Here is a 22,497-nt window from a genome sequence, read left to right as displayed (position 1 = left end):
AGACAAAGGGGTGACCCCCACCATCAGGCTGGACATAAAAATGGTTTCCCCAAAAGGTGAAGGGGAAAAAGACATTGGAGCTGGATGGGGATGGAAGAAACATCAAGGAAAGCTGGAAGGACAAGCTGCCTGATGCCCTGATGGGTCTAAGGACTCTGTCTACAGCCGATCCCCAGGGCCAGATGGGTCTGTAATGGGCCAGTGGCATTGGCCTTCTAATGTCCCCTAAAGAGCAGCTGGGGAGGGGCTTGGCTTTGGTGCACCAGCAGAAGGAGAGAAGCACCAGGATCCAGGAAAAGGAGAAAACAGCTGCATGGAGTCAGTGAAATCAGCTCTCCACAGAGTGGTAGCAGGAGGCCAGCTCCAGGTTGCTTGAACTTGGACCCAGGAGCAGAATGCCCTTTGGGATTCTCATCTCTACGAAAGTCGGTGTGAAGAAACAAACATAAAGTGTCTCGGTGCAAGACTTACACAGGTCCCCTGGACCCCTCAAGTTCCCAGAAACCGAAGGACATTTGGTGCAGATGCCCTCAGCAGGAGGTTGCTCCTCCTACTTCAGAACCAGGAAACAAGCTGCACCCTCCACAACCAAACAGAGCTGCATGCAGAGAGGTAGCCAGGGCTACTTCCACCCCCCCAAATTTCAACAGGCATCTGGGTGTCACGTGTGGGACTGGGTACCTCTAAAATAAAAATGCTTGCAGCACGAGCCTACATTGATCAAAAAAGCAGCGAAGAGACAATAATAGAATATTCACTCCTCTGGGGCTGAAGTGCTTCATAATGCCCTGCAAAGATTTTTTGGTATAGGTTTACTTAAAATAACTTTCGCAAGACAGTCAACCTCGTAGGACTGAAACCTGGCTCAATCTTGCTGCGCACATGCAGCTCCTTTTATATAAAAAATCTTTGAAAGACAGACTAAAAATAAGTTTTAAGGATGCGTTCCCTCTCATACAGCCTACTGGTATAGTCCAGCATGCCTCACGCCCCCTGTATTTTGTGTATGCTTCTTTCCCTAAATTGCCCCCCTTATCCTTGACACCTTCTAACCTTACAGATTATCAGTTATTTACCCTCTTCCTCCCTAGGCGTGTTCCTGCCCTTTGATAGTTCTCAGAGTTATCTTATGTTCCCTCCAACACTACGGATTCAAACTGTTTTCCGACCACACTATTTCCTAAAGTGCACTGCTTTGTTGGTGGGGGGGGGGGGGGGGTGGTTTCATGCACTTGTATGATGTATTCTGAAACTCCATGTCTACAGTCCCCCCTCTAGTTGACACATCAACTATTCCTCCCAACAATGTTTCACCAGTGGGAAGCAACTAATAAATGTGACCTGCATGATCTGTGACCTTAGTAAGGGACTTGACAGTGGACATGGCCGTCATAAGGGCCAGCACATATCGGTGCTGCATAAACATTTATTCTCATTGCTTGCGGCTCTTCCTTTACTGAGTTGAATCCCTGCTCTGTGGCATTGATCATTAGCTCCCAACGTGTTATCTGCAGCCACCTCGCCATTGCTTTGGCTTACACAAATGGTAGCACAACTCCAAAGAATAGTTAGGCATTGTTCAACTGTCATAAGAATTTTTGAGGCACATCCTCCCACTGGGAGGTTCCCAGGAACTCTGCTGACCTCTTTCGCTGATGATGATGTAACAGGGTGAGTGGACAGCTCATGAAGTGCTTGTGTACTTCAGTAATATTCGGGGCAGGCACCACCAAAATGGGTGTATGGTGGGTGACCAGGGAACAAAGTCCTTCCTAATCCAGAGACAACTGGTTGTATAGCAGCTCTCCACACTGCCAAAAGAGGTCCATTAGGCTGGAGGTGCCCATCTGCATTTCAGCACTATACGTTGTAGTGGTACAGTTAATATTTCTCCCCACATTAGCGAACATAATTCCCCTGAAACACAAAGAAAATATTATTGGTCTTCTCCCTACCTCATGGCTAATGATTGTCTCTATCCAGGTATAACATGGCACATATTTGTCTAAAACTTGTTGACACCTCTCTATTGTTTCGCTATCATCACGTGTGCCTTTCCATAATGATATTGCCCTGCAAGTGAAGCGCATTTGTGCTTGTATTCTACAGAGCAGGAGGTGTAATAGACAAAGGGTAATGTCTGGTGGCACTTCTTTTGTGTGTAACCTATCTGATGCCATAGAGTGGGGGATGAGGGAACACATGAAGCAAGATTAGCTTGACAGATTTCTTCCTATCACAAACATGTGTTGATACCATATATTCTGAAACAGTTTACTATGTAATATATGAGAGGTAATATTAACACCCACATCCTTTAGTACTACTGCTCTACTCTGACGTGAACAGCATGAGTCATGCTGAAAATACAATGTCATTGATAGAAAGAAAAAGAAAAACAAAAAACAAACAGAAATGCATAACTGTCCATTAGTAGAGTCCAAACATTAGCCAAGTTTGTTGGTGGGGAGGATTTTTACATTTGCAATTAATTTCCTCCCCTCTTTTTCCTTTTCTGTTGCTTCTGGTGTTGCATGCGATGGGTCCAGGCAAACATTTGAATTGTGAATCCATGGCCTCCTGCTGTCCACTTTGATCCTTGTGGGGGTACTCATTGTCACTGAGAAGAGGCAGTCGAATTTCGGGTCTCTCCATTTCTGAATGAAATTATGTATGTACATGTGTTGGCCAACTGTTACAGGACTGGGCTGGTGGGCTGCAGTGGTGCACTTACCCTTCTATGATACTTGATTAGAAAAGAACTTTGCAGCTTTTGTTAGTTCAGACAAATAGGATCCGATCTCATCACCCAAAATTTCAGTTGTCCTCTGTGCATCAGTTTTTTGTTTGGCTATTGTTAATGGTATGGGCATGGGACGTCCTCTTATAATTTAGTGTGGTGTCAGGTGATGATCGCTGCCTGGCTATTTCCGAGAGTGAACAAAGCTAGTGGCATGCTGTGCAGCCATTTCTTTTGCACTGTAGCACAAAGTATGATTATTGTATCTTTTAGAAGGCTATTCAGGCACTCTACAATACCATTACCTTGGGGTTGATAGATGACATTTTGGCGGTCATTCTGACCGCGGCGGGCGGCGGGCGCCGCCCGCCATGCGGTTACCGCCAAATGACCACACCGCGGTCAAAAGACCGCGGCGGTCATTCCAACTTTCTCGCTGGCCCGGCGGGCGACCGCCAAAAGGCCGTCCGCCGGCCCAGCGGGAAAGCCCTTGCAACGAGGAAGCCGGCTCCAAATGGAGCCGGCGGAGTTGCAGGGGTGCGACGGGTGCAGTGGCACCCATCGCGATTTTCACTGTCTGCAAAGCAGACAGTGAAAATCTTTGTGGGGCCCTGTTAGGGGGCCCCTGCACTGCCCATGCCAGTGGCATGGGCAGTGCAGGGGCCCCCAGGGGCCACACGACACCCGTTCCCGCCATCCTGGTTCTGGCGGTGGACACCGCCAGAAACAGGCTGGCGGGAAGGGGGTCGGAATCCCCATGGCGGTGCTGCAAGCAGTGCCGCCATGGCGGATTCCCTGGGCCAGGGGAAAATCGGCGGGAAACCACTGGTTCCCCTTTTCTGACTGCGGCTTTACTGCAGCGGTCAGAATAGCCCAGGAAGCACCGCCAGCCTGTTGGCGGTGCTTCCGCCGCCCTCCGCCATGGCGGTCATGGGCCGCCAGGGTCGGAATGACCCCCTTTGTGTTTTAGTCCTAGGCAGTTGCAAATGTGTTGAAATATAGTTTTAACAAAATGAGCGCTGTTATTAGAACAGCTTTCTTCTGGCAGGCCCCACTGTGGTATGACCTCCTTAATTAAAAAACTAGCTGCTGCCTTAGCATAACAGTGTACAGATGGGCCTGCCTCAATCCATCTAGAAAAAAAGCAACCAATAATTATTAAATACCTGTAATTGTTGCACCTCTCAATCATATCTATGAAATCAAGATGTAGCAGTTTAAGTGGACTTATTGGTTTTGGTATTATGGAAGTTATAAGCTTAAGAGAAGGTTTGGTACTTGTTAGACCTGACATGCCTTAGGGTGGTCACCCCTAACTTTTTGCCTGCCTCCCTCCACTTTTTGGACTCTGTTTTGCTGGCTTTTAGACTATGCGCACTTTACCACTGCTAACCAGTGCTAAAGTGCATATGCTCTCTCCCTTTTAAACATGGTAGCCTTGGATCATACCTGATTGGACTATTTAATGTACTTATAAGTCCCTAGTAATGTGCACTATATGTGCCTAGGGCCTGTAGATTAAATGCTACTAGTGGGCCTGCAGCACTGGTTGTGCCACCCACTTAAGTAGCCCCTTTACCTTGTCCCAGGCCTGCCATTGCAAGGCCTGTGTGTGCAGTTTCACTGTCACCTCGACTTGGCATTTAAAAGTACTTACCAAGCCTAAACCTCCCCTTTCTCCACATGTAAGTCACCTCTAATGTGTGTCCTAGGTAAACCCTAGAGCAGGGTGCTGTGTGGGTGAAAGGCAGGGCATGTACTTGTGTAGTTTACATGCCCTGGTAGTGTAAAACCCCTAAATTCGTTTTTACACTACTGTGAGGCCTGCTCCCTTCATAGGCTAACACTGGGGATGCCCTCATACAGTATTGAAGTGGTAGCTGCTGATCTGAAAGGAGTAGGAAGGTCATATTTATTATGGCCAGAATGGTAATGCCAAATCCTGCTGACTGGTGAAGTTGGATTTAATATTACTATTCTAGAAATGCCACTTTTAGAAAGTGAGCATTTCTTTGCACTTAATTCTTTCTGTGCCTTACAATCCACGTCTGGCTGGGCTCAGTTGACAGCTCCTTGTGCATTCACTCAGACACACCCCAAACACAGGGTACTCAGCCTCACTTGCATACATCTGCATTTTGAATGGGTCTTCCTGGGCTGGGTGGGGGGAGGGCCTGCTCTCACACAAAGGACTGCCACACCCCCTACTGGGACCCTGGCAGACAGGATTGAACTGAAAGGGGACCTGGTGCACTTCTTAGCCACTCTTTGAAGTCTCCCCCACTTCAAAGGCACATTTGGGTATAAAACAGGGCCTCTGCCCTACCTCATCAGACACTTGCTGGAGAAGAAACCTGAACCAGAACCTGCATCCTGCCAAGAAGAACTGCCTCGCTGCTCAAAGGACTCACATGACTGCTTTCTACAAAGGACTGCTGCCTTGCTGTTGGCCTGCTGCCTTGCTGAAGTCTTGTCTGCCTGTAAAAGTGCTCTCCAAGGGCTTGGAGAGAGCTTGCCTCCTGTTCCCTGAAGTCTCAGGACCAAAAAGACTTCTCTTTTTCATTTGGACTCTTCATGCGCCGACAATTTCGCACCGCTTGTTCTGCGGCGAGAAAAACGCCGCACACCAAAGCTGATCGGCGCGACGCCTTCGGGGTGACCGGAACTTCGACGCACAGCCTCCCAAGGACAACGCCACCCAACTTCCAGAGGGGAAATCGACGCGACGCCTGCCTTGAGAGTGAAACTTCAACGCACAGCCCGCGGAACGACGTGCAGCCGGAAAACAAGCAGGAGAATCCACGCAAAGACCCCGGGACATCTGGTAATCCACGCAATCCACAGAAAGAGACTGTCCGTGCGCCGGAAAACGACGCCCGACTTCCCCGCGTGAAAAATAACGACGCAAGTCAGTGTGTGCTGGGGAGAAATCGACGCACACACCATTTTTCCACGTATCTCTTCTTCGGCGGCCCCTTGCGGAGATTTTCCGCTCCAAACCAGGTACTTTGTGCTTGAAAGAGACATTGGGGGTCATTACAACATTGGCGGTAAAAGGCGCTTACCACCATGCAGAAGACCGCCAATACACCGCCGCGGCCGCGGAATTCCGCCACAGCTATTATGACACATAGCTCGGAATCCTCCGAAACCCAGACACCCACACAACTCCGCCACACCAAAGGTCAGTGATAAACTGGTGAAAACAAAACCTCCACCTCCACGCCAACAGAAACAAGCCCATGCTATTACGACCCACGAATCCACGCGGCGGTCTTTCAACCGCGGTATTCCGTTGGCAGTACACACTGCCGCGCTCAAAATACACACACATCTCCAAAACACCGCCACATTGGACAATTACAAATACACACACCTGATACACATACACACACCACTCCCACACACCCAATACTATATAAAACACACACCCACATCACACGCAAACCCCTACGACCGAAAAATCTCGAACGAAGGCCAGAGAGAGAGCACAGAATAGACAACCCCATCACACAGAGGCACACAACACCATCACCCACACAACATCCACGCACCAAACACAACACCACTACACATCACCACACTCATCACCACATACACCACCCCACACATCACACACACCACCCCATGTCACGCCAAAGACACCCCCGCTTCTCCGAGGAGGAGCTCAGGGTCATGGTGGAGGAAATCATCCGGGTAGAGCCACAGCTATTTGGCTCACAGGTACAGCACACATCCATAGTCAGGAAGATGGAGCTATGGCACAGAATAGTGGACAGGGTAAACGCTGTGGGACAGCACCCAAGAAATAGGGAGGACATCAGGAAGAGGTGGAACGACCTACGGGGGAAGGTGCGTTCAACGGTCTCCAGGCACAACATTGCGGTGCAGCGGACTGGCGGCAGACCCCCACAACTAACAACATGGGAGGAGCAAGTCTTGACCATCATGCATCCAGAGGGCCTCGGAGGAGTCGGTGGAGGATGGGACACTGGTAAGTCAAATCTTAACTATCATATCCCCCACCCTACCTGCATGCTCTCACACACCCCCACCCTCACCCCCTCCCCTATCACTACAACTCCTCACTAATGTACTAATAACACAAACCACACATCCCAACACCAAGCCCTGCATGACACAACTAAGCATGGTCACCCCTCACTAAATCATGCTCACTGCACATACCCAGAACAACCCCCTAACCATCATCACACAAGCCCCCACACAGGAATGCTTGCACTGGGGTACACAGACACCCACCCATTGCACACCATTACACACACATGCAATAATCATGCTCTTATGCCCCTGCAGGAACCCGAAGGACCGTCACCACACCAGAGGGTCCAGACAACACCACTCCACCCCCAGAAGAGGCCCACAGTGACAATAGTAGCTCTGCCCTACTGAATCCTGATGACCAGCCCGGACCATCGTGGGCCTCGGGACAGTCGGTTCCCCTTGCACAGGCACAGCCCAACACTGACCTTCCACCCTCTGGCAACACCAGCACAGCACCCACCCAGCGGGCCCAAACCTCCCTACCCAGGACAGGTCAATCAGCGGTGTGTCCACCACTACAGGGAACCCAGGATAACCCACCACCCCAACAACAACAGGGACCTGGGGGCAGTGGTAGTGGGCACACGGTCCAGGGGACGGAGGCACAGGAACACAGGGGAACTGGGAGGGCTGCTGTGCGACAGGGGGCGGACAGGACAAGGGAACCCACTCTCCACGAGGCCCTATCCTCCATCATGGGAGCATACCACCACTCCCAGGAGACGATGGCGATGGTCCTGGCCAAGTTTCAGGAGACCCTGCACCTGCAGGAGGAACAGTATTTGGGGTTCAGGGAGGAGCTCAGGACCATCAGCTCCACCTTGGGCACCATCGTAGGGGTGCTGAAGGACATACAGAACACCATGAGGGACACCGTGGCACTCCAAGGGGCTCCTGACACTAGCCAGGACGATGAACTGCCCACCACCTCCGCCGGCGCTAGTGGACAGGACGCCCCGCCACAGGACCAACACACCAGCACCCCACCCCCTGCAGACGGACAACCACCACGCAAGCGGTCCATGAGATCCAGGAACAGGACAGAGCAAGATGGCAAGACCCCCGCCAGGAAATGAGACCACCCTGTTTGTCCTCCCACTGTACCACCTTGTTATCAGGTCCATACGTAAACTGCCCCAGCTCCACTTCCTATGCCCAGATGGGCAGTGCATCTGTGAGACTAATAGTCTGGACTCTGCCATGGACATTCCTACGCCATCACCCATCCTATTTTTACAACCCCCTCACATTTCTGAGCACTTCAATAAACACCCTTGAAACACAAAACAATCTTGAGTCAGTCTGTGATTTACTAATTGCGTATTATCAATGACAGTGTCATAATGCGTTTCCCATTGTAAGGCCAACATACCTATGTCACACATCACAAGTCCTTGAAGGATGCAAGCAGATGACACGTTGGTAACCACACCTGTGAAACCGTAATGGAAAGGTACAACTCAGTTACCAAATAGTGTTTGAAATCGACAAACCGGATAGAGGTAGACGTGTGAAAGTTAATGTAATGTTAAACATGAAAATGTTCTCACCTGTGTGGCACTGGAAATATTGCTGTATGACTGACTCCCTGTTGTCGTTGTCTCCTTCCTCAGCTTCCTCCTCATCACTGTCCACAGGCTCCACAGCTGCAACAACACCGTCATCTGGATCATCCTCCTGCAGAAAAGGCACCTGGCGTCGCAAAGCCAAATTATGGAGCATGGAGCAGGCGATGATGATCTTGCACACCTTCTTCGGTGAGTAGAATAGGGATCCACCTGTCATATGGAGGCACCTGAATCTGGCCTTCAGGAGGCCGAAGGTCCGCTCGATCACCCTCCTAGTCCACCCATGGGCCTCATTGTAGCGTTCCTCTGCCCTGGTCCTGGGATTCCTCACTGGGGTCAATAGCCAGGAAAGGTTGGGGTAACCAGAGTCCCCCAATAGCCATACACGGTGCCTCTGGAGTTGACCCATCATATCAGGGATGCTGCTATTTCGCAGGATGTAGGCGTCATGCACTGAGCCAGGGAACATAGCATTTACCTGCGAGATGTACTGGTCTGCCAAACAGACCATCTGTACATTCATGGAATGATAACTCTTCCTGTTCCTGTACACCTGTTCACTCCTGTGGGGGGGGACCAAAGCCACATAGGCAAATCTGCCACCTCAGGGAAAATGATGTATCTCCGTACATGTTTCAGCAGGGCAGACATCACTCTGGACAACACGTTGGAAAACATAGGCTGGGACATCCCTGATGCCATGGCCACTGTTGTCTGAAAAGACCCACTTGCAAGGAAATGGAGCACTGACAGCACCTGCACGTCAGGGGGGATTCCAGTCGGATGGCGGATTGGTGACATCAGGTCTGGCTCCAACTGGGTACATAGTTCCTGGATTGTGGCACGGTCAAACCGGTAGGTGACGATGACATGTCGCTCTTCCACCTCCACAAAAATCACAAGAACAACCCACAATCCCCCCGGAAGAATGAAAACACAATGCAAAATTCGGTCAAACATTATAATGTGCCAATATACATGTCATACAAAAGTATACTGATATATATTAGAAAATCACTCACAATAATATACAATACGAGAAGTAGTGCAGATATGTACACAACAATGTCCGTGCACCAACAGTCCAAAAATGCATGGCCGAGGTCCACAAAGGACACCTGACCACAATCGGAGAGAACATTGCCAGGGCATCAGATAGAAATACAACAGGCACCTCAGGGGGAAGGGAAGGGGGGGCACCTCAGCCAGATGAATGCGAAGCCAGATCCACAACAGGGCACCATGCCCATTGACGTATCCTGGGGAGTGCAAAGCCACAGTCTCTCAAGAAGATGCAGTTCTCTACTGGTACTGGGTGGGACTGGTGCCCATACTGGATGAGTCTCCATGTGAAAGTTCCTGTCCTGTCACTGTCCCAGCTGCACATGGGATAAGGATGCCTGATGTGGCGGTCCATTCATTCCTACATGGTGCATGCCCTGTTCAGCAGTGCTTTGCCATAGCGGTCTTTGCCCTGTTCAGCGATCTTCACCATGGCGGTCTTTGCCCTGTTCAGCGGTGCTTTGCCATAGCGGTCTTTGCCCTGTTCAGCGGTCTTCACCATGGCGGTCTTTGCCCTGTTCAACGGTGCTTTGCCATAGCGGTCTTTGCCCTGTTCAGCGGTCTTCACCATGGCGGTCTTTGCCCTGTTCAGCGGTGCTTTGCCATAGCGGTCTTTGCCCTGTTCAGCGGTGCTTTGCCATGGCGGTTCTGGTACGGACATTGGTGTGTGGCATGATGTTCCATCATTGCCCAGCGGGGCTGTGGCAGCGGGGGCCCTCCTGGGCTGTGACTCTGGCGGTAGACTCAGGACCAGTGACGATACTTGGGCCCTCCTGGGCTGTGACTCCGGCGGTGGACTCAGGACCAGTGACGATACTTGGGCCCTCCTGGGCTGTGACTCCGGAGGTGGTCTCTGGACCAGTGACGATACTTGGGCCCTCCTGGGCTGTGACTCCGGCGGTGGTCTCTGGACCAGTGACGATACTTGGGCCCTCCTGGGCTGTGACTCCGGCGGTGGACTCAGGACCAGTGACGATACTTGGGCCCTCTTGGGCTGTGACTCCGGCGGTGGTCTCTGGACCAGTGACGATACTTGGACCCTCCTGGGCTGTGACTCCGGCGGTGGTCTCTGGACCAGTGACGATACTTGGGCCCTCCTGGGCTGTGACTCTGGCAGTGGACTCAGGACCAGTGACGATACTTGGGCCCTCCTGGGCTGTGACTCTGGCGGTGGTCTCTGGACCAGTGACGATACTTGGGCCCTCCTGGGCTGTGACTCTGGCGGTGGACTCAGGACCAGTGACGACGGTGCTGGCGGTTGTGTCTGGACCGCCGGAAATGATGGCGCACTTCTCCGCCGTGACACTCACAACAGGCTGGCAAGACTTCCTCTGGACCTTCCCCACCTTTGGTGGAGTCACAGCTGACTCTCCAATCCCCTCAGAACCCAGGTCAGTTGTTGTCCCACCAGGAGTCTTAACACGGTCCTGTCGTCCACTCTCCAATTTTAGAGCCTTTACAGGGGGTGGGCTGCCAGTGACTTGGCTCCGGGTCCTACTGCCTGCCCTAGTGGCCGGTGTACTCCACAATCCCTGAACTTGCATCACTGGTATTGGAGGCTTTTGGCTGAGGCACTACCACAGGACTGATGAATTGGAGGGGGGGGGGGCAAAAAGGTCAATTTTACACAGGGACAGTTTCTGACGAACACTGGGATGGGTAGCTGGAGGGGGTCTGGGAGTGGAGGAAGAGGAGGTGGTTGTAGGAGGTGTTACTTTAGTTGTTTTGGGTGCAGGTGCAGGTACAGGAGGCTGTCGTGAGGTGGATGGATGTTGGGTGAGTGATTGCCGGCGTTTGGGTACTTTGGGAGGGGGCGTCACAGACACACTGGGAGAGGACACAGGGGACGTGTAAATGGCAGTGGAGGTGGTGAGTGCAGGTGAGTGGCTTGTGGTGCTGGGTGTCCTGGTGCGATTCCTGGTGCCTGTAGATGTGGTGCATGCAGGTGAGTGTGTAGACGAGACTGGGAGGGAGGAGGGAGAAGAGGAGGAGGGGACACAGTGGAGACAGTGGATGTTGCTGTGTCTGTATGTGTGTGATGCTTGTGTGAGGGCCTGTGGTATGTGTGGTGCCTATGTTTGCTTGAGCTACTTTTGGGTGTTGACTTGTGTGCATACTGGTCTGTAGGTGTGCTTGGGATGGGCTGGGGTACAGGGGATTGGGTCTGGGTGGAGGAAGTTGGAGGGGGGAGGCTCGACACAGGGACAATGGCTGCCATCAGTGCTGAGGCCAGAGATTGCAGGGTTTGCTGAAGGACAGCCTGACCAAAATGAATGCCCTCCAGGAATGCATTACCGTGTTGTAACTCTCGTTCTACACCCTGGATGGCATTCACAATGGTAGACTGCCCAACAGTGAGTGACCTGAGGAGGTCAATTGCCTCCTCACTGAGGGCAGCAGGGGTGACTGGGGCAGGGCCTGAGGTGCCTGGGGCGAAGGTGATGCCCACCCTCCTGGGTGAGTGGGCACGGGGCGAACACTGAGGGGCTGCTGGGAGGGCGGTGCTGGTAGGGGAGGTGGCGGCTGTACCTGTAGTAGTGGTGCGCACAGATGGTGCCGCCACCACAAGGGAGCTCCCATCGGCGGACGAGTCCGTGTCGCTGCTTGGTGATCCGGTGGCCGACGTGAAGCTCCCCTCGCCCTCCGTCCCACTGGTGCATTCAGAGTCCGTGGTGTGGCCCTCTATGGCCATGTGGGATGCAGCTCCCTCGTGCTCCGGTGCCACTGTACCTCCGCCTGATGATGCTGATGTACATAAGGACAGGGAGAGCAGAAAAAGGGGGGGAGACAGAAGAAAGAGAGTTTTAGTGCATGGCATACCGCTACCGTTGGCGGACAAGACAGACACAGCAGCCCCCTGCATTACGCCGTGCTCCTGCCCTCTGCACATGCAATTCCTGGGACATGGCCTACATGGCAATGGTGGACATCTGCGCACATGGATGCCACAGGGGCAAATATACCTCGACTTGGCACTCTGCTGCGGTGGGGTTGAGTGCCACATGTCCTACATTATGGAGGGGCCTTGCCTACCGAACTCGCCCTGGCCTAGGGACACCCACAGCCCACCTCCCCCACCCAGACACCTCCACTGCACGCAAAGTCCACAGAATGAGGTTGTACTCACCCCCTTGTGTCTGCTGTGATGTCCTCAAGCGCCCATCCAACTCCGGGTAGGCCACCGCCAGGATCCGGAACATCAGGGGGGTCATGTTGCGACGGGCACCCCTCCCACGTTGGGAGGCCATCCCCAGCTGAGCCTCCGCTGTCTTCTTGCTGCAGCGGCGAATGTCCTCCCATCTCTTCCGGCAGTGGGTGCCCCGTCTGTGGTGGCCCCCAGGGTCCAGACCTCCTTGGCGATGGCACGCCAGATGTCCCTCTTCTGGTGGGCGCTGACCTACATGACATGCACAAGGGAAGAGGAACAGTCATTACCAACTGCACCGTCGTTGTGAGTGGCCCCCTCCCTACTCTGGCCATGTGGCCCATTCATTCGCATGCATTAATGTTCAATCAACTCTGCCCACTTCCCTCTTCCACCCAGCCCTCTCCACCCAGGCCTAGCCCATACAACGTGCTCCCTGTGTTCTAACCTGTTGGTCTGGAGGACCGTAGAATAGCGTGTACTGGGGGAGGACCCCATCCACAAGTTTCTCCAACTCCTGTGCAGTGAAGGCAGGGGCCCTTTCCCCAGACGCAGCAGCCATCGTCGCTTCCAGACCGAGGTCACAGCAGCTCTAGCAGTGTAGGTCCTCTCCTGTCGAAGGTCAGGTATCTAGTGATTGAACAGTTAGAAAATGGCGGTGACGTCCGCGGCGGTGCGCATCATCACCGCCGGCGCACCTGTTCATTGGCTCCTGGGACCCATAGGGTCCACCGTTAACCAATACTGCATTGCGCCGCGGTCTATGACCGCCTACCGCGACGGTGTGCAACGCCAGCGCAGTTACCCCACAATCCCATTGTCCCACTTTAGAGGTCAGGCAACCGCCATTTCAGGGGCCCACATGGCTTCATTTACTACTGCGTCACACATAGCTAGGCCTACACTCAACACACATACAGGAAGGGTTTCGTGAGTGGTGTAGTCTTGTGTGTAACTGTGGGTACATACCCGGAGGAATAGTGACTTGTTTCTTCGCTGTTGTCCTTCGTAGGCACCGCCAGCTGGGACATATGAGAAGATGGCGGAATCCTCCGGTGTACCGACCGCTGGTGGACCTGTTGACAATGGAAGAAAGACATTTAATCGTCAGCTACCGGTTTGACCGTGCCACTATCCAGGAACTATGTACCCAGTTGGAGCCAGACCTGATGCCACCGATCCGCCATCCGACTGGAATCCCCGCTGACGTGCAGGTGCTGTCAGTGCTCCATTAACTTGCAAGTGGGTCTTTTCAGACAACAGAGGCCATGTCATCAGGGATGTCCCAGCCTATGTTTTCCAACGTGCTGTCCAGAGTGTTGTCTACACGTAAGGAGCTACATCATTTTCCCTCAAGTGGAGGATTTGCCTACTGTGAAGGGTGACTTCTATGCCCTTGGACATATCCCCAACGTCATAGGTGCCATTGATGGGACCCATGTAGCTCTGGTCCCGCCCGCAGGAGTGAACAGGTGTACAGTAACAGGAAGAGTTATCATTCCATGAATGTCCAGATGGTCTGTTTGGCAGACCAGTACATCTCGCAGGTAAATGCTATGTTCCCTGGCTCTGTGCATGATGCCTACATCCTGCGCAATAGCAGCATCCCTGATATGATGGGTCAACTCCAAAGGCACCGTGTATGGCTATTGGGGGACTCTGGTTACCCCAACCTGTCCTGGCTATTGACCCCAGTGAGGAATCCCAGGACCAGGGCAGAGGAACGGTACAATGATGCACATGGGCGGACTAGGAGGGTGATCGAACGCACCTTCGGACTCCTGAAGGCCAGGTTCAGGTGCCTCCATATGACAGGTGGATCCCTATTCTACTCACTGAAGTAGATGTGCGACATCATCATCGCCTGCTCCATGCTCCATAATTTGGCTTTACGACGCCAGGTGCCTTTTCTGCAGGAGGATGATCCAGATGACGGTGTTGTAGCAGCTGTGGAGTCTGTGGAGCCTGTGGACAGTGATGAGGATGAAGCTGAGGTAGAAGAAAACGACAACAGGGAGTCAGTCATACAGCAATATTTCCAGTGACACACAAGTGAGAACATTTTCAGATTTTACATTACATTCACTGTCACACGTCTACCTCTATCCTGTTTGTCTATTTCAATCACAATTTGTTAACTGAGTTGTACCCTTCCATTACGGTTTCACAGGTGTGGTAAACTACGTGTCAACTGCTTGCATCCTTCAAGGGCTTGTGATTTGTAACATAGGTATGTTAGCCTTACAATGGTACAGCCATTATGACACTGTCATTGATAATACAAAGTACGAAATCATAGACTGACTCCAAATTGTTTTTTGTTTCAAGGGTGTTTGAATGACCCCCTTTATATCACTTTCCAGTGATATCTATACAATTTCACATTGCATCTTTATTATGACCTACAATTATCCGGATAAATATTATATATTTTTCTAAACACTGTGTGGTGTATTTTTGTGGTGCTATATTGTGGTATTGTATGATTTATTGCACAAATACTTTACACGTTGCCTTCTAAGTTAAGCCTGACTGCTCGTGCCAAGCTACCAGAGGGTGGGCACAGACTGATTTTGGATTGTGTGTGACTTACCCTGACTAGAGTGAGGGTTCTTGCTTGGACAGAGGGTAACCTGACTGCCAACCAAAAACCCAATTTCTAACAGTACTGTATTGTTGGCATACTACACATTCTGCAATATACATGTTAATCATTCCCGCTGAGTTAGGGATAAACCAATCTGCTTGTATAGTAGCTGGAAGGAATTACTTTGCTGTGTGACTTGGAAGGTGTAACTGTTCTGGGGCTGTGAGCAACAGGTCTTGTAGTATCATGGGTTTGCCTGTGCTCTCCTGCCTATAAATAAAATTAGATGCAGACTGGGTGCAGCCTCGCTTCTCCCACAACTCTTGTGGTAGAGCCTGTTCTTCTAACTCATGTAGATGTAATCTTGCTGTCTCTGTATAGGAAGGTGATAGTTCAACAGCAGGCTGTTGCCTGCTGTTCATGATGGTGGAAGCATAATCATCAAATGGCAGAGATGCTTTTGACACCTCTTTTGCTGCCCAGTCTGACGAGGCTTTATACCTGGAAACAAGATCTTGCTGGTTTGTGTGCGCTGCATACTTTATCATAGCTATCTTGGAAGGAAAAGCCAAGGCTTTTATCAGCTGCAATCATGAGACTTTGTGTACTGCTAGTGACCCATCAAATTTGAGCTATTTCCCATCTATGAATGATGGAGTGTACTGTAGTGGTAACATATGCTGATTCTGAATAAACAGTCACTTCTCATCCTTTTGCCTGGAGTAGTACTTCACTGATGGGCACTAGTTCTGCCACTTGTGCCGAAAGGTATCTGTGTCAGAGGAATCATGCTGTTCAGCTTTGACAACTGAATGTCTGCTCCCTGTTTCCTGATTTATGAAGGAGGAAACATGGACAAAGAGCAAGACGCTGCCTGAGATAGGGTCTTCTCTTACCACATTGACTTAATTGACTTCATCAGGTATCTCTATGCCACAGTCAAGTACCTATTCATTGTCGGTAACTGTGTGGGCAAAGAACATTGATGGATTAACTGTGGGACAGCACATCATGAGCAGCGATGGTAGTGAAAATATCACTTTATAGTCAGATGCCTTATGGGTAGTGGGGGTGCCCTTGGCTTTCTGTAAAGTGGCAAATACTGCATGCTCCATATATATAGTGTTAGTGATGATCATGTCACTATGATTGTACATTTCTGGACATCAAAATACTGTTGTGGTCAGTGCTTGCTCACAAGGGTAGTGAACCCTTCATTACGGGTTCGAGCACTCCACTGTAATATACAGTTGGCTTGTGCCCTACGGATGTCTTTTGAAGTCAGTATTGCAGTCATTGTCTATCTGCTACAGCGACAAAAGAGTTTAAATCTTTTACTGTACTCTGAGGTGCTCAATACTAGAGCATTTGTAATTGCCTTTCTTAATTCGTGATACACCATCTCCCTTTCATTAGTCTATTTTATCCTGTTACTATTATGAGTACAAGACTCTTTTAGCGTGGCCAACAATTGTGCAGCTGAAGTGGCATTATCAAATACCCTGCCTGGCTGCCCAAATGACTCACCTGGACTGCTTTTCTGAGAAGGACCCCTGCCCTGCTGTTGCCCTGCTGCCCTGCTGACCTCTGACTGTGCTGAGAAGTGCTCTCCAAGGGCTTGGATAGAGCTTGCTTCCTGTTTTCTGAAGTCTCAGGGCCAAAAAACTTCATCTCTTCAGGGAAATCCTTGTGTGCCCAAAAATCGAAGCACAGGCTGGCAGACACGATGCATAGACTGCCTTGCCATTGAGAAATCACCACACAGCCAAACGGGAACGAGGCAGCGCCTGCCTTGCGATAGAAAATTCAACGCACCACCCTACAGGATGGACGCACAACCGAACCGGAATGAAGCAGCCGATTCACTGAGTGAAAAATCAACACAGCACCTGCCCTGCAACAAATAATTTGATGCATTGCCCTCCCAGATTGATGCAACGCCTGTGACTTCTTCCAGCATGCCCAGGATTTCCCCTCATCGTCCCTGGGTGCCAAAAAGATCCCTGAATCGCAACAAAGCAAGCCCCTTGCAGTGTGGAAAGAAATGACGGAACGTCTGTGCCGTGTCGGAAAATATGACGCACACCTTATTTTTCTACTCATCTCTTCCTCTGCAGTCTCTGTGCGTGTTATTTTTTATGCAAACCAGGTACTTTGTGTAATCAAGAGACAACTGTTGATTTCTAAGATTTAAGACTCTTGCAAAAGTGATATTTCAACTTGTGATTATTGAATTTTTATCAGTTTGGCCTTATTTTAACCAGATAAATATTGTCTGTTTTTCTAATCCTGTGTACTTTTATGGTGTTTTCACTGTGTTACTGTATGATATATTGTAGGAAAGTACCATCTTTCTTGGCATGTTACCCCCAATTTTACATGTATGTCAGTATGTTTTTGCCTGTCTCACTGGGATCCTGCTAGCTAGGACCCCAGTGCTCATAGTTTGTGGCCTAATGTGCATGCCTGTGTAGTGCCTAACTGTGTCACTGAGGCTCTGCTAATCAGAACCTCAGTGCTCATGCTCTCTCTGCCTTTACATTTGTTACTATAGGTTAGTGACTACATTTACCAATTCTAATTGGCATACTGGACCCCCCTTATAAGTCCCTAGTATATGGTACCTAGGTACCCAGGGCATTGGGGTTCCAGGAGATCCATATGGGCTGCAGCATTTCTTTTGCCACCCATAGGGAGCTCAGACAAACCCTTACACAGGACTGCCATTGCAGCCGGCATGAAATAACGCACACATTATTTCACAGCCATTTTCACTGCACTTAAGTAACTTATAAGTCACCTATATGTCTAACCTTCACTTGCTGAAGGTTAGGTGCAAAGTTACTAAGTGTGAGGGCACCCTTGCACTAGCAAAGCTGCCCCCACATAGTTCAGGACCATTTCCCCAGACTTTGTGAGTGCGGGGACACCATTACATGTGTGTGCTACATATAGGTCAATACCTATATGTGGCTTCACAATGGTAACTCCGAATATGGCCATGTAACATATCTAAGATCATGGAATTGTCCCCCCATTCGAAATCTGGTTTTGGGAGCCAATTCCATGCATCCTGGAGGCTCCACTATGGACCCCTAGTACTGCCAAACCAGCTCTCTGAGGCTTGCAATGCAGCTACAGCTGATGCAACCTCACAGACAGGGTTCTGCCCTCCTGGGGTCTGAGTAGCCAGTCCCAGTAAGGCAGAACAAAGAATTTCCTCTGAGAGCAGGGTGTTACACCCTCTCCCTTTGGAAATAGGTGTTACAGGCTGGGGAGGGGTATCCTCCCGCAACCTCTGGAAATGCTTTGAAGGGCACAGATGGTGCCCTCCTTGCATTAGTCAGTCTACACTGGTTTAGGGAACCAAAGTCCCTGCTCTGGCGTGAAACTGGACAAAGGAAAGGGGAGTGACCACTCCCCTGACCATCACCACCCCAGGGGTGGTGCCCAGAGGTCCTCCAGTGTGTCTCAGACCTCTGCCAACATGTTTTCAGAGGTGTGAGGACACTCTGGGGGCCTCTAAGTGGCCAGTGCCAACAGGTGACATCAGATACCCCTCCTGATAGGTGCATACCTGGCTAGGTAGCCAATCCTCCTCTGAGTGCTATTTAGGGTCTCTCCTGTGGGATTCTCTTCAGATTACGACTTGCAAGAATCCAGCAGGACTTCTCTGCACTTCTCTCTTCGACTTCTGCCAAGGATCGACAGCTGGCTGCTCCAGAACACCTGCAAAACTGCAACAAAGTAGCCAGAAGACTACCAGCGACATTGTAGCGCCTAATCCTGCCGGCTTTCTCAACTGTTTCCTGGTGGTGCATGCTCTGGGGGCTGTATGCCTATACCCTGCACTAGAAGCCATGAAGAAATCTCCAGTGGGTCGACGGAATCTTCCTCCTGTTCCAGCAGGCACCAAACTTCAGCTTCACCAGTACTCTGATTGTGACGAGCGTGGCCCCTGGAACCCAGGTGGTAGACCCAAGTGACCCAGACTGACCAGAGGACAAACTGTCTGAATTTGGAGGAGGTACGTCTATTGCCTCCCATCCCCAGACAGTAATCCTGTGCACCGTGTGATCTGCAGCTACAAGGGCTTCTGTGCACATTTCCAAGAAATCCTGCATGCACAGCTGAGCCTAGGTCCCCAGCACTCCGTCCTGCGATGCTCAGCTCCCTGAGTTGACCTCTGGTGTCGTGGGACCTCACTTTGCAGTGTTGAGATGACTGCAGTGTTCATTCTTCTTGAACCTGTGTTCAAGAACTCCTGCGGGTGCTTCCCTCCTTCCAGTGGGCTCTCTACATTGCTGAGGGCCCCCTCCGTCTCCTCTCCTCAGTGGCGATATCCTGGTCCTTCCTGGTCCCGGGCAGCACCCTTTTTCTTCAACCGCGACTCTTGCAGGCAGCAAGGCTTGCTTGCGGTATTTTGCCAAGGAAACAACCCTGCATCCTCCAGCACGCCGTGGGACATCTTCTGCACAAAGCAGAACCTCCTAACTCCTTTTGTTGTTGCAAAACCAGCATCTTCTTCCAACCGGAGGCAGCCATTTTGCACCTTCATTCGGGGTTTAGTGGGCTCCTGCCCCCGCTGGACACTTTAGCTACTCTTGGACTTGGTCCCCTTCCTTTGCAGGTCTTCAGGTCCAGTAATCCGTCTTCAGTGCTTTGCAGTCTGTTGTGGTCCTTGCAAAATCCTTTATCACAACTTTAGTGTGTTTTGGGGGAATAGTAGTACTTTACTACTACTTTCCTGGGTCCTGGGATGGGGTCTCCTTTACACCCTTAGTGTTTTCTTACACTCCCAGCGACCCGCTACACACTACACTTGCCTAGGGGTGCATTCGTGGTTCGCATTCCACTTACTTAGTATATGGTTTGTGTTGCCCCTAGGCCTATTGCATCCTATTGTGTTTTACAGTGTTTGCACTACTTTCTGACTTTTTACTTACCTGATTTGGTTATTTGTGTATATTTTGTGTATGTTACTTACCTCCTAAGGGAGTATATCCACTGAGATATTTTTGGCACATTGTCAATAAAATAAAGTACCTTTATTTTTAGTAACTATGAGTATTGTCTCTCTTATGATATAGTACCTATATGGTGTAAGTGGTATTGCATGAGCTTTGCATGTCTCCTAGTTCAGCCTTGGCTGCTCTGCTATAGCTACCTCTATCAGCCTAAGCTTCTAGAACACTACTACACTCAACTAATAAGGGATAACTGAACCTGGTATAAGGTGTAAGTACCATTGGTACCCACTACAAGCCAGGCCAGCCTTCTACATATATTTTACAAATACTATAGACATTGCCTTCTAAGTTAAGCCTGACTGCTCAGTGCCAAGCTACCAGAGGGTGGGCACAGGACAATTTGGATTGTGGTGACTTACCCTAAGATTTTGGTCCCTACTTGGACAAGGGTGTATACCTCCTCCATCTAGAGACCCCATTTCTAACATTGGTGATCAGAGGTGAGGCTAGGACTTGTGTTTGTGTTGTGACATACAATAGCTAGGTGTAAAACACTTACCCACAGTTAAAGGTCAATGTGATTTGTTCTCTTCTTTGCTGCACATTTCCTACTTGACATTTTAATCTAATCCTGTACAGCATGTTTTGACCTAGCTAAACTGGAGGCATACAGCTGAAAGGGTTCTGCAGGGGGATGGGAGTACCTATTCGGGGAGAACTCCAAGAAGGAGGAGAAAGATTTGTATACCCAAAGATGTGATGGCAAGTTATGTGGGGGGAGATGACATTGACAAGTGGTTTGCTGCTGATGAAGTTGCATTAAGGGCTCATGTGGTTCCTGAAGGGCAATGGGGGCGGGCTTGTGGAAACACGTGCCAATATTTGGGAGGGAAACACTTCTCACATTAGAAGTTAAGGACCAGAACACGTGCACACTCATGAAAGCCATTTTATTTGCCAAATTTGGACTGACCCCTGAAAAGTATCGCCAGAAATTCAGGTACAGTACCCAGCTCTCCAACCAAACTTGGGTAGACTTCTTTGATTCTTCTAGTAAGGCACTGAATGGATGGGTGCGGGAAGTAAAGTAAATGATTATATGGGTTTATATAATTTGACCCTGAGAGAGCATATGCTCAGTTGCTTTACAGAGTTGCACCAGCACCTGATTGACAGTAAGCTGACTGATCCCAGGAAGCTTGCTGAGGAGGCGGACCTCTGTGGGGAGGGGTGCAACCACAAAGGTGGTCAGGGTTCCCACCAAAAGAAACAGGGGGGGAGAAAAACTTAAAAATAAGGAGTTCCCAAAAGGCCCCCTGTTAGAAATGGGGTCTTTTGTTGGCAGTCAGGTTACCCCATGTCCAAGCAAGGACCCTCACTCTAGTCAGGGTAAAAGAGAATCACCCTCAGCTAAACCCTGCTTACCCCTTTGGTAGCTTGGCACGAGCAGTAGGCTTAACTTCAGAGTGCTAGGTGTAAAGTATTTGTACCAACACACACAGCAACTTAATGAAAACACAGGTTTAGAAAAATAGGAAATAGTTATCTAAACAAAACAAGACCAAAACAACACAAATCCACAATACACAAGTCAAGTTATCAATTAAAAAGCAAAAAGAGTCTTCATGTAGTTTTAAACACACACTAACACTGTTAGCGTGAAAATGTACCTTGGTGCGTCAAAAATAACCCTGCAAGGGCGAGTGTGCGTCAAAAAGGGCTTGCGATGCGTCAATTTTACTCACTGACAACACCTTGCATCGTTTCTCCTTTCGTCGGGTCGGGCGCATCGTTTCTTCTCTCTGCAGAAGAGCGTTACTTTCATCCGGTCGGCACTCTCGGGTCCGGGCAGGCCTTGCGTTGTTTTTACACACCCAGCGGTGCATGCGTCGAAAATCCATCTGCACGATGATCTGAAAACCAAGCAGCGCTGTAGGAGGCTGACCTGGCTTGTAGTGGGTACCAAGGGGTACTTACACTCTGTACCAGGTCCAGTTATTCCTTATTAGTGTAGAAGAGGTGTTTCTAGCAGCTTAGGCTGATAGAAGGTAGCTATAGCAGAGCAGCTTAGGCTGAACTAGGAGACATGCAAAGCTCCTACTATACCACTGGTGTTATATGCACAATATCATAAGAAAACACAATACACAGATATACTAAACATAAAGGTACTTTATTTTTATGACAATATGCCAAAAGAATCTCAGTGAGTACCCTCAGTATGAGGATGCCAAATATACACAAGATATATGTACACAATACCAAAAATATGCAGTAATAGCAAAAGGAAGTAATGCAAGCAGTGTAAAGTTACAAAAGATTGCAATAGGAGTACATAGGTATAGGGGCAACACAAACCA

The sequence above is a fragment of the Pleurodeles waltl genome, chromosome 2_1, assembly GCF_031143425.1.
Source record: "Pleurodeles waltl isolate 20211129_DDA chromosome 2_1, aPleWal1.hap1.20221129, whole genome shotgun sequence".
In the NCBI taxonomy this organism is placed as follows: Eukaryota; Metazoa; Chordata; class Amphibia; order Caudata; family Salamandridae; genus Pleurodeles; species Pleurodeles waltl.
Note: the sequence above shows the minus strand (reverse complement) of the source record.